The sequence below is a fragment of the Ursus americanus genome, chromosome 7, assembly GCF_024610735.1.
Source record: "Ursus americanus isolate L20-20 chromosome 7, mUrsAme1.1.p, whole genome shotgun sequence".
Taxonomy (NCBI): Eukaryota; Metazoa; Chordata; class Mammalia; order Carnivora; family Ursidae; genus Ursus; species Ursus americanus.
In genome coordinates this window covers 60074592-60087768 of record NC_142133.1, presented here as the reverse complement: position 1 = coordinate 60087768, position 13177 = coordinate 60074592, and positions in this window count along the sequence as shown.

The window sequence follows — 13177 nt, the reverse complement described above, 5'->3', positions numbered from 1 at the left end:
GCTGGATCCGAAAACAATAATCAAATCACTAAACAGAAGTAAGGAAATGGGACATTTTGTTTTCATCTAGAGACTTAATTTCTTCCTGTTTTCTTCGGTTTCATCTTATTTCAGGCCACCTATCATTTTCAAATAGACATAGTAGTAAAGTTGGCTTTGACTTTATCCATTTTTATCAAGACTACCCCAAATGAGAGACAGCTTTTGTCTCTCCCTGAAATACCATCAGCTTGTTCTTGCCACTGCTTTTGCTTTGCTGCAGGGGGCTTTTCCACGGTAACAGGGAAATGAGTGTGTCTTCCTAACGTTATATGTAAATACTCTTCTGGCCTTCTAAATAGGAGTCACCAGCATAAAAAGCATTGAGAAGTTTTCCCTGTTCTTCCGTAAAACAAAATCAATCATCTTAAATCCCGCTCGCATTTTTTCAAATCGAGGTGTAATTGACATATAACATCGTATTAGTTTCAGATGTACAACATCAAGACTTGCTCTTCGTCGATGATCATGAAATGATCACCACAGTAAATCGAGTTAACAGCTGCCACCAAACATAGTTACAAACATTTTTTTTCTTATGCTAAGGACTTCTAAGGTCCACTCTTGTAGCAACGTTCAAATTTACATTACGGTGTGATGCACTATGGTCACCAAATCCTTTTTTAGAAGGTGGGATATTAATAAACAAAATAATTTTATAGACCACTGCTTCTCACACTGTAGTGAGCATTGGAGTCACCTGGAGCCCACACAGATTGCTGCCCCCCCCACCGAGATTCTGATCCAAGAGCTACAGAGGCTATTGGTCCGTGGACAGCAGACAGCACACCGAGTAGCCCCTCTTATCTAGAGATTCTCTGGCTTCCCCTGTGTTGCCTCACAGAGTCTTCCCACAACGTAAAGAACAGCTTGTTGATAGATGGTAACTGTGGGATGACCGACAGAAAATGATAATCAATAGATAACTAACAGAATCATATGAAGGACCTTAAGTAATAGCAGCTTTTAAAATTCTATCTTTAGAACTAGTAAGTTTTTAAAGATTTTATTTATTTATTTGTCAGAGAGCGAGAGAGTGAGAGCATGCACACAAGCAAGGCGAACAGCAGGCAGAGGGAGAAGTAGGCTCCCTGCTGAGCAAGGAGCCTGATGCAGGACTCGATCCCAGGATGCTGAGACCGTGCATGACCTGAGCCGAAGGCAGATGTCCAACCGACTGAGCCATCCAGGCGTCCTGAAAATTGGTAAGTTTTTAAAACATGGGATGCACACTATAAAAAATAAAAGAGCACTAAATGTGTCTATTACAAACCGAGCTGTCCCCAGACTCCCGATCTGCACGCCCACTTGGCCAAATCAACCATGTTGAAGTATTTTGTTAGAGTATGTGGACGTCGCACTTTGAGAGAAGTTGAGAATCGCTCTCCACACAGTTGATGCCCGTTGGTACTTCCATCGACTGTTATGGGAATTCTTATTTCTCCACGCTTGAATGGTATCAGACAATATCAGCATTTGGATCTGTTCAGCTGATATGTGAAAAATGAGATCTAATTTTTATTTTATGTTTTCTTCAATTATGAGAGAAGTTAAACAACTTTGAGTAGCAGAACTGTGGACAGTCTTTAGTTTAATGCTGATGGATGACTGGTCTATAAACTCAGCCTCATCATTTCTTTTAAGCCACAGCATCTGCTTTTCTCATCCACCTGTTGGTATCTTCTGTAGTTGAACCTTGCCTCCGAAAGTACTTCGGCTCCTAGTGAGTGAGAAGTCAGTGTGGTGATCCTCAGGGTCCGTCACCTCCCTCCTTTCCCCCAGGAAATTCACTTTATAGGTCATTCCTTTGGGAAATGAAGGGGGTGATGTAGGTTTGTGGATGGTATTTTATATAGAACATCTCCAACTCCAAGCTTTGCTTGTGGGAAATGTCAATTTAGCAAAACCGGGATGATAGGAAGTTAAACGTTGACTATGGTACCATGACCAAAGCTGAATTTCCCTTAGCTTGTTTACTGGTATTCACTTGAAAGAAACATACACACACACACACACACACACACACACCTCAGACTGCTTTTTGAAATCAAATACATTTCCTGCCTTCTTCTTTCCTCAGTGCTCTTACGACCAGCCTATTTATAGCCCAGGAAAGGAAAAAGCTCCACTGGAGGCAGGAAAACTAAGTTCAGAAAGAATAGGAGGAAGTGTGCCTGCCACTTAGCCAAACAACCTTTAATTCATTGAGCTCAAAGCTTAGCAGCTTCACTGTCGTGGTGAGGCGTAAACAGCTTGCAAATTTGAAGTTTTTTTCTCTCCCCACTTTTGACCAGGATTGGGGCAATGGAGGTGATGGCAGCGTTTTAGAAGACAGAACAGAAATCTGTAGGTGTTTGCATACATGGAAGAGAAACTTCTGAGGGGTTGGTGAAGCGGAAAGAGACAGTTCAACAGAGGGATGAGCTGGGAATGATTCCACGTCTGCGAGTTAAGGTAAGTGTCATTTTTAAGATTGTCCATTGTTGTGTCTACATGCATATCGTGAGCAATGGGCATTATCGAGAGACAGCATGTCTGCGGTGAGGGCAGGGCCTCATGAAAAGCTCGTAAGCTTGCTTATATTTCTGAAGAAATATAGAAACCACTCTCCGTCATGACATCTTCAGTTTTTAACAATTATAAATATATTTTTTGAAATAGTAGTTGTTTCCTTAAGAGAGCTTTATTAAGTTTTCTTCTGTTTCATCATCACCAGGGATTAAATAGTATAAATAATTTTACTGAAGATCATTTTTGAAAAATAATTTCTTGAGTTTGTCCAGTCCTTTCAAATTGCTGATTAATAATCTATGTACCATTTCTTCGATCACTACTGGTTTAGAATACATTAAAATCGGCTCACAAGCAAAAAGACTCAACTTTAGAAAAGTTGCGTTAATTGAAATTTAAATTGTGTAGAAAAGTAAATGAAGAGAAAGTCGTTGTTGTTATTTTTAATACAAATCTTCTTTTCCTGGACATTCATTTTTGGACAACGGAGAACCTTCCAGAAGCACCAAAAACCGCACTGAACAGCTCCAGTAATAGAAACTGTTCACAATAATTATTTACATTTAAGTTATGATTTCAAAACATTCGTGTAGCGTACATTCCCTGAGTGACCTGAAAATTGCCCCCGGGTTTGGAAGTGGAAAGGTCGAAAGGGAATGGGTTAAATCCAAGAACAGTTGATGCTGCCCATAAAAACTTGGAAAGCTCTTAGGGACATTCCAAATTCTTTTAACATTCCTTGCCATCAAACAAGTACGTTTGTTTAAATGATGCACCATATTTGCCCCCACCGCTGAGAATACCCGTATTTGTGTCCTGGAGGAACTTGATTAATGTCACAATGACAACAAAGGAATACGTTTCTAGCGGTCTGTTGAAAAGAAAGAGCAGAAGGAAACGTGTTGCTGTTATTTTAGCTTATCCCAGTTTGAGACTGGTATGTTTAGAATCTGTCGCAAGGAGATAGCAAAGCTGGGAGCCAGAAAGGCTGAGCCAGCCCGATTGCGACTGGTGTGAGGACGCCAAGACGTGGTTCTGTCTCCACGTGGAGTTCGCTGGCTGCTCTCTTTCCTAGGAGAATTTCAAGGTTATTTTTTTTTCTGATTAGAAAATTAGAATCCATTCCTTGGAAACTGTAGTAAAGTGTAATATTCTTGAGTGGGGAGAACACGATTTCTTTGTTGAACTTCGAACATACAGATATAGTGGGAAATAAAATTAATCTAGATAAATATGAAGGATCTGAGGAAACAAGTAAATTCTTAACACGCATTTCCAAGATACTGCAGTGCTGCAAAGTTCATTCTGCATCTGTTTTATTATTTGCCCAAAGTGAAACCCACGGTAACCTCATTAATTGCCCCTCCGCGGGGGTCTAGTGCTAGAGACGGTGTTGACGGCGATCTTGATTTCTGGGAATGTTGGACTCCCTGCCTTTACTGTTTCAGAACAACCTCCTCATCTGACACATTTGTATGTTTACATGAGAATAAAAATGGTTTAAATACTGTCAAAGGTTTAAATAATAGAGAAAATTGGGCGTTATGCCTTTTATTCTAAGAATGTATTTTTTTTCACTTTTAGAAGTCTTATGGTTGGTCATTGGTTTCTGGACGCCCCACAGATGCTTATAAATAAATTCACGTAATCCCAGTTATTTAAAATATATTTGGGGGGATTGTTTCATCATTTCACCAGTTTCTTGATGTACTTTCAAGCTCCTGAGACTACTTGATGTTAGAGCTAGTTAATTTTGAAGAAAAGTTGTCAACTTTTTTTAGCTTTTCTATTAATTAGATAGAAATGTATTGCTTGGTTTCCAGCATGACTCTTGTAATTGCTCTGTGTTTATAGGTTACACGACAGAGTCACCTCTGGCCTCACATTTAAATGTAAGTGAACTCAGATTACTGCAGAGATAGTGTGAAGTGGTGAGAAATGGAAAAGTCACCACATGTGGTCCACAACTTGTAGGATGTGTTGAAGTGGCGTGCGGGGAGCAGCATGCCAAGCTCGGGCGGCTACACCCACCTGGCCAGGTGCTGTGGAGGAAGTGGGGGATATCGCATTTTGGTTTTAGTTTGTCTCTGATCAGTGGCCTCTAGAAGTTTTCTTTCTCTAATACCCTCATGCCCACATACCCTATATGACAGGTTAACAGCAGCGCCATACCACCAATGCATATTTATTAAGTTTTCCTCCTTAGACGGCAATCTTTACCTTTGCTAACTCAGCACTCACTCAGAGAAAGGAAATTATGTAAGACACAAGGCATCTGACACCAAATTCACTGTTAATATTAACGAAATGAACGATGTAGATAGTGGGTACCGGATAAGGAAGTCCTGATCCAGGCAAGCTTTGTGGAGTTAGGAGGGTGAGCGGACCTCGCAGGGCTGAACTGCTGATGGGTATAGCAAGAGAGAAGAGTGTCCAGAACAGGACTGGAGCTGTGTATGTGGTCCTCTGCACATTCTTAGGGGATAGCAATATTCTTGGTGCGCCCAAGGAATAGGGGTTTCAGATGGAAAACAGGATTCCCAGTTAAATGTGCATTTCAGAGAGACAACAAACTTTTTTTAGTGTAACTCTGTCCTATTGCACAGGTGTGTATGAAGCCAACTGCACAAGACATACATATTCAAAAATATCTTTTGCTGTTTATCTGAAATTCACATGTAACTGGGTATCCTCTGTTTTAATTTCCTAAATCTGGCAACCATGGCAGGGAGCTGTGTGTCAACAGTTTGACAGGGGCCGAGGCAGTGAGCATATGGGTTCAGAGAGAAGCGTCTGGAAGAGGTTGGGGTCAGACTGTGGTGGGACGGTAATGCCAGACAGAGGAGTTTAGAATCTAATTTAAAGCCACTGGGAAACCACTGAGGGGCTTTGGAAAGGGAAATGACATAAATAAAATTTGCCCGTTCAAGACAGGACCTGGTGGGACAAAGAGAGCAGGTTGCCAAAGCCTGGGTTCTGGTGACAACAGAGAGAAGGAAACCAGATGGAGACACATTAGAGAAAAATCGACATGTTTTGTAAGCTAATTGGCTATGGTTATAGGAGGAGAGGAAGCAAGCGTTAGAGAAGATGTTATGTTTCAAGGTCTATTCTAAGAAATAGCCAATCAGAGAGATAGCAGCGGGTCAGGGAATGACTGAGGGAGACAGGACTTTGGTTTTAGGTGTTTTAACTTTGATGCCGTGATGGGACAGCCAGGTAGAAATCATAAGTGAACAGCTGGAAATGGGAAACAGCTTAGGAGGGAGGAGAGAAGCAGAAGAGATAACAACAGGCCAGCAATGATTGGGTATTTCCTACGTGCAAGCCTTTTATTTGATGCTCACAACTGCCCATGCGCAGGCTGCATCTCTAGCCACGTTTTATAAAAGAGGCAACGGAGGCTCGGAGAGGTTAAGTAATCTGCCCACAACTACCTAGCTAGCAAGAGACAGAGAGGGGAGCACAGGTGTGTAGGAGGCCGAAGCCTGCCTTCCTGCTAATTCCCGCGGAGAACGTTGAGGATCCGTTCTGAATTCCCCTTCTGCCTCTGCAAAGATCTAAAGGCACCACTTGCTCATGCTGTTACCCGATTTTTAACTGGATTCCTGGTCTTTAATTTTTTTTCTAACCGGTAGCTCCCAGAATTCTGTACTTTGGTTAATCTCCCTGAGGAAAAGGGAAGAGTGTATACTCAGAGAATTTCGTATTTCTGTATTTGCATGGTTATTTATTTCCGAAATTGGTTTCCCCTTCACTGCCTTGTGGTTTACTTTTCCTTGCTTATCTGGTGAGTTAAAGATTATGCCCAGAACAGGCCCGCCAATGTGAAACTCCTTTCTCTGTCCCCAGCTACCCTCTAGTGGCCGTCGCCGGTAACGATGCCCAGGCCAGGCAGGCACAGCGCAGGCAGCCGCTAGAAGCAAGGTCTTTAGGAAACTAAGAGTTCACAGAAATCAGTATAGAATCATCTGGGGGCTCCTGAATGGTTTGGAGGCTAGTTGTGCCAGGAGATTCTGGAAAAGGACTTCATGGAATTACACACCCTCTCACAGTTGGTTGGCCTGAAGGGCGTTTTGAATAGACTGGTTTCAGACTGATCTTAAATTTTGTAACCATGAAAAATCTATCACTTCTTTATCCTGTTAGGAGGGCAAATATTATCAAGTTTGGTTATTAAGCTTTTTTTTTTTTTTAAGATTTTATTTATTTATTCGACAAAGATAGAGACAGCCAGCAAGAGAGGGAACACAAGCAGGGGGAGTGGGAGAGGAAGAAGCAGGCTCATAGTGGAAGAGCCTGATGTGGGGCTCGATCCCAGAACGCCGGGATCACGCCCTGAGCCGAAGGCAGACGCTTAACCGCTGTGCCACCCAGGCGCCCCCTGTTTGGTTATTAAGCTTTTAACGCACATATGTGCTTTTATTGTTAAGAAAGTTTCCTAGGCCTTTTATCCTAAATATTTACTTCAAGATACACAGTATAGTTTTGAGTCAAAAGTAAGTTATCTATCTTTTAGGACTATATCCTAAGGAAAATATTCATAGATTGAGACCAAAATGTATGTGAAAGAATGTGTATCTATTTGTGACAGACAAATTTTGGACAAGTATACAAAATGAGGAAATTGTGAAATAATGGTCCGCAACGTGGGATTTTATAGGGCCATTAAATTACATTAAAATGTTTAATGTTTTTAGTAAATGTTAAGTGAAAAAAAGACAAAAAAATTATAAACATGGTGTGAACTCATTTGCTAAAAAATTATATATGTTTATATGAAAAAGAGTTAACTAAAAATTTACATATCAAAATATTGACAATAGGAATCTCTCCTTGGTGCGATACTGGGGATTTTTATTTTCTACTTTGTCTCTGGGATAAGCATGTTCTCCAAGATAAGCATGTGCTAACTACTCTTAGAATCAGGACTAAAAACCAGTATGTTGTTAAAAAGCAGGGAGCTAAGTCCCAGTGTTGATTTCTTGCTGTCATGGCTGACAAAAATGTCTGTGCTAATTCAGCCCCGTTTACGGCCTCTTTGCCCAGTAAAGAGCTGTATCCTGTTTGTGACAACATAATTCATTGTAATGGAAAAGATTATGATGCACTAGCGTGGTCTGTGACTTCACTATATTCATCAGCAACAGGAAACAAAGACACACGATTTTTTTTTCATAATTGTTTTAGTAATAATTGACAATTGGAGGAAATGAATGGCAGAAAACAATTATGGGCAGACAAGATGGTCAGCAGATCAGACTGGGAAATGCAAAGGAGCCAGTCTCAATTTCATTCCTGCAGCGATTTCAGAACATTACAAAGATATTATTGTTTTGTTTTCAATCCACTCCTGAAATCACTGTTGTTTTTACCAGCAGTTACACAATTCTTTGCTGGCAGCAGTGACCCCCAATATGTTTTTGATTCAGTAATCTGGTAATCCCACATCCAGGGTTTGGTACTGAATTTATTATGTATATCAACACTCAGGGTCCGCGTGAACTTTTCCCTGTGTGTGTGTGTGTCCTCTAATAATGCTCCTCTAATAATAAACTAGCCATTGGTTGCCCATACATGAAATTCTAAAAGCTTTCTTTTCTATTAAATGTAAAAATATCAAATTCATATTTCTACTTTCCATGAAATGATCCCTGGTCTTCATTTTAGCACCACTGGTTGGGGGAACAAACAACAGAAACCCAAAGCAAGTGAATTCGTGATTCACCGTCTAGCGGAATGAGCACAGTTAGCGACCACGGAGCTGAAACGAAGGCTGCGTTATCAATTAGGACAGAGCGAAGTAAGGCAGGTATTACATACACTGTAGTAACTTTTCTCTTCCCTAGCGGCTTGTGTCCATAAGCATAACTTCACTGTCAGGTTGGGTACTCTTAGAATTCTTTGGTTGGGAAACTAAACATGTAGGGCGTGCTTTAACCTTTCCTGCAAGCCCGCTTCTCCTCCGATTACCTGATTTGGAACACGATTCTGCAGCAGCTCTTGCTCCGAAGCTTTAAGAGCACTTGCAGGTCCTGCCGTTTGCTGAGGAGGCCACCAGCCCAGGGCTGTCCAGTAGAAATGTTATGTGAGCCACGAATGTCATTTTATACTCTCCAGTTGCCACATTAAAAAAAAAAAAAAGACATTTTTAAAGAGTTTATTTTTGAGAGAGAGAGAGCGTGAGCAGGGAGAGGGGCAGAGGCAGAGAGAGAGAGAGAGAATCCCAAGCAGACTCTGCACTGAGCCACTCGATCCCGGGACCCCGAGATCATGACCTGAGCTGAAATCAAGAGTCGGCCACTTAACCGACAGAGCCACCCAGGCGCCCCCAGATAGAATTAGTCTTTAAAATGTAGTTATTTAACCCAATATATCAAAACGTCATCATTTTGACATGTATTCAATATAAAAGATTATTAGTGAGATAGTCTACCTTTTTTTGGACCAAGTAAGTCTTTGACATCCAGTGTGTATTTTACTCTTAGCAACATCTCCGTTGGGACAAGGCTCATTTTTCGTGCTGAACGGATTCAGGGGCCCGGTGGCTGCCGTATCAGACAGTGCAGATCTGAACGGAAGAGCTACAGTTAAATCACTAGCATGTGAAGTTTGGCCTGTGAGATCTTTCTGTCTGTTCAGGACTCAGTCTTCTTCTTCGTGATGTATTCAGCTGGCCACTCTTACAGGTATCAACTAAAACTGAATAACTGAAAAGCAAGCAAAATATTGGCCGTATTTGAGTTTCTGCCGATTAGAACAATTCAGCTGTTCGTTTAGACTGTAACGAACAGACGTCTCAGTTGCGAAGAGGGTAATAGAGGTTTTGAAAAACTCCTGATTTTTGAAATCTGGGTTACGTGATGGTAAGAACTCTCATTTCCTAATGATGTTTTCAAGTGAATTTAGGCATAGGAATAGATTTCATTACACAGCCTAAAGGTAATTTCCAGAAAGCATTATGCACATTGTGTTTCTAATAATGCATACAACTTAGTACAAAGAAAGAAATCTTTGGTAATTCTCACACTCACACACACACACACACACACACACACACACACACACTCCATCTAAAATTGTGATTGCTTGCTGATGTCTTTTCGGCATTCTGCATTGTCTTATTTGAAGAGTAGGAAGTATGCTTCAATGATCTTGTATAACTCCAGTGCCCTGGGGACTCGCATGCCAGTCAGCTGGAGCGATAAAGATAGCTCTGTGTGCTAAATGTGGGGATACAAAAATAGAACCAGAGGAAGCGGATCCCACTAAAGACTCTGTGGTCCCACCAATGGCACACAGCTGGATACGAGCACCCCGAAGCCCTGGCAGTGAGTCCAGCCCCCGGGACCCATCTAGTTTGGGTTCATTTCTTATTCCATGAGGGTCTGTTTATGAAAGCTAGATTGTAAGCAGTCAGAAAACTCGAAAATCGAAATAAAAGTTAAAGACATCTAAAATGTAAATAATGACCATATATCTCATGGTTTACAAATTGGTAGTGCTCCAAAAGCCTGTTTGTAAGAATTTTCTTGACCCTCTGAATTCACTTTCCATTTTTCCCATAGACACAGTCATTAAAAAAAAAAAGGAACAAAGTCATAAATAGTGATGGGGTATGTGCACCTATAATACATGAACTGGGGACACCTGGGTGGCCCAGTTTGGTAAGCGTCTGCCTTGGGCTCAGGTCATGATCTCAGGATCCTGGGACTGAGCCCCTGCTTCGGGCTCCCTGCTCAGCAGGAAGCCTGCTTCTCCCTCTGCCTGCAGCTCCCCCTGCTTGTTCCTGCTCTCTCTCTGACAAATAAATAAACAAAATCTTTAAAAAACACAAAACACTGTGTACTTACAATGAAATTATTACAGTGTATTTACTTTATATTTGCCATATATTGCATTAAATTATTATTCTTAATTAAATCATGATTATTTTTTATAAATACGTATTAGTTAAATTATTACAATGTATTTATCATGAAATATAGTTATTAATGTATCACTTCTACATTAGTGAATTATATCATTCATTAATAATATGTTAATAATTACATTAATACATTAATAATCTGTGAATAATTAAAACAAAAAAAGAATATGCTAAATCAAGGCACACATCACCTTATATCTGAAGCAACAAGCCCTGGTTAGAGGGGCCAGCAGGTGCCAGGTGTCCTACTGGGTGCGGGAACAAGTATAAAAGATATATCATACTTATTTCGTCCCTTAATGTTGGTAGGAAAGCAAATTCACCAAAGAATGAGGAAACACATGGGATTCTTTCCGAAGGAGGCTGCCTTACCGCTATGACCCGTCGGGGAGACAGCCTTTTCATTTGGATGTCTAAACCTTGGGTTCGCCTTTTCCTTAAGGACGAAGTATGTCTAGCACTGCTGTTCATGTGCAGCCATAACCAGGATCTTGTTTTTGTTCCCAAATAGGGCGAATTTTTCCTAAGTAACATTTGACAGAGAGGAAGGCAGAGAGAAAGGTTGCAGTGAAGGAGAATATGTGGGCCCATGAGACAGAGACTCGTGCACAGTTGCTCGGTTGTCCGGAGGGGAAAGGAAGGCAGAGCACGAGAGACTCTGCTTGGGATCTGTGTTTTTCCCTGCAGCCTCCCGGGTGGGAAAGAGGGGGGAACTCTTGGATCCTGCAGATTGGACCATGGCTTTTTCTCATCACTAGTAAATGAAGAGTGGGTGGCAAAGTGAGGCCTTAACTGGCCTCAGGCCCGGTCAAGGACCACTGGTTGGTTTCACAAATCGAGAATTCAAGGACATAGAGGTGAGTGGAGATTATGTACGTAACTCACGAACAGGAGTCTAGGCCAGGAGAATAACGTGTTCCTGTGACTTCTCTCTTCTGAAACGCCTTCCGGTCATTCCTTCTGGCTGGAAGCTGGGGCTGTCTCTCTGGTCACGGAGGTCCGCCAACAGACATCAAGGGTGGGTGCTGTACTGCGTGCTGCTCAAAGAGGCAGGCCACGTCTGGAGCACGCACATCTGTGTTTTCTGTCTCGGAAACGACCCCTGCTCCTCCCAGCTGATGAACCCATCCTTCTTCAGGATCCCCTCTCTCAATTTCTTTGGCTTCTAGGACATTTTCTTTAAAATCTTCACATTTTTTCTTCGTCATGGGAACTGCGGCCCAAACTACCCAAATCTGCTGCTCACACGAGTTGCCCATCTGAATTCTCGAGTTCCACCCCTGAGATTCTCAGTGTGGCTTCTGGCACGTAACACCTTTGCTTTCTCATTTCTCTTTCAAGATTTGAAACACATAAAATAAGCTGCCCTGTCCTCGACCCCACTGAAAGTATATCAGAAACTTTCTCGATGATGCAGGAAATAACCTCTTTCCACTTTTATTCCTCTCGATCCCTGCACCATTTAACATCCTAAAATCTGAGATGCCACATTGTTCCTGTTTTCTTTCAGTCTTGATGAATGTTTTCTTTTGTCCTTTGCCCTCAAATGCAGCCATTTACCAGAGGTCCTTGTCTTCCATTTCTCTCTAAATCCCTTCTCCCTCAGAGAGCTCGTTCATGGCTTCCATATGTAAAGAACTCTGAACTTGCTTCTCTACTCTGACGGAATTGTAGCCTGCATTCTGGCACCTGGTATCTGTCCGTATGTTTCTGCTCGATGTTCCATCATCACTTCCATCTTAGCACGTCCAAGATAAAAATCCTGCCCTTCTTCCCTTAGCTTCACAGCCTCCCTGTGTTCTTTCCTGTGATGGTGACATCATCCCATCTGGGTTGGAGCCATCTTTCCTCCATCTTGTTCTTCACCTCCTGGTAACCCAGTAGATCATCCTTCCTGTTAAATGTGTCTCACATTCCGTTCCTCCCTTCCTGTCACTACTGCTTCCCTTCTGGGTCCTCTTTACCCAAATCCAGGACTCTGTCAGTAGCCGTCCAGCTGAGTTCCTTCCCTCAGGCTCTCCCCTTCCCTCACACTCACGTCTCCACACTCCTGAGAGAATAATCTGTCTTGGAGGGTGTTATATTTTCTTAAGTTAACATTTGTTAAGTAGAGCCCTGTAGAGTTGCTGGTTGGTGAGCAAACCAGAGGCCACAACAGGAACTGAAGTAGAGAGATTGACTCCTTACAGGTCCTGGAGGAAGCACACTGCATACCTTGAGGGGCTACACAAGGAGGTCAAGGCGAGGTGCAGGCACAGGACCTGAGCACATGCCTTTGTTAGAGGCTGTTGGTGGCATGATTTGGGGTTCCTGGGCTAAGGCCAGATTGGTCAATTCAAACCCAGAAGTGTGGCTTTTGGTGAGTCCCACCAGGTCTTACCGAAGGGTAGCACGAGGGAAGGCCCTGGGAGGCAGGGGAGACTGCTTATCACAAAGGTCTTTAGGGAAGTCCTCTCAGGAACTTACATTCACCTGTCACTCTGCAGGCTGTTATCTAGGCAGGCCCTTGTATGAGGGGCTAGTATCCATTAGCTAAACTCTTGACACGAGCCTGCAGATGGCCTGGGATCTTAGCCAAAGTTCAGGGAATGGAAACACATTCATTGTAGCTACACGGGTTATAAGAAAATGTGACTGTCATGGAAGCACAAGAAATGAAGTGGAGAACGGCAGGAGCCTCCCTCCAGGAACTCGGTG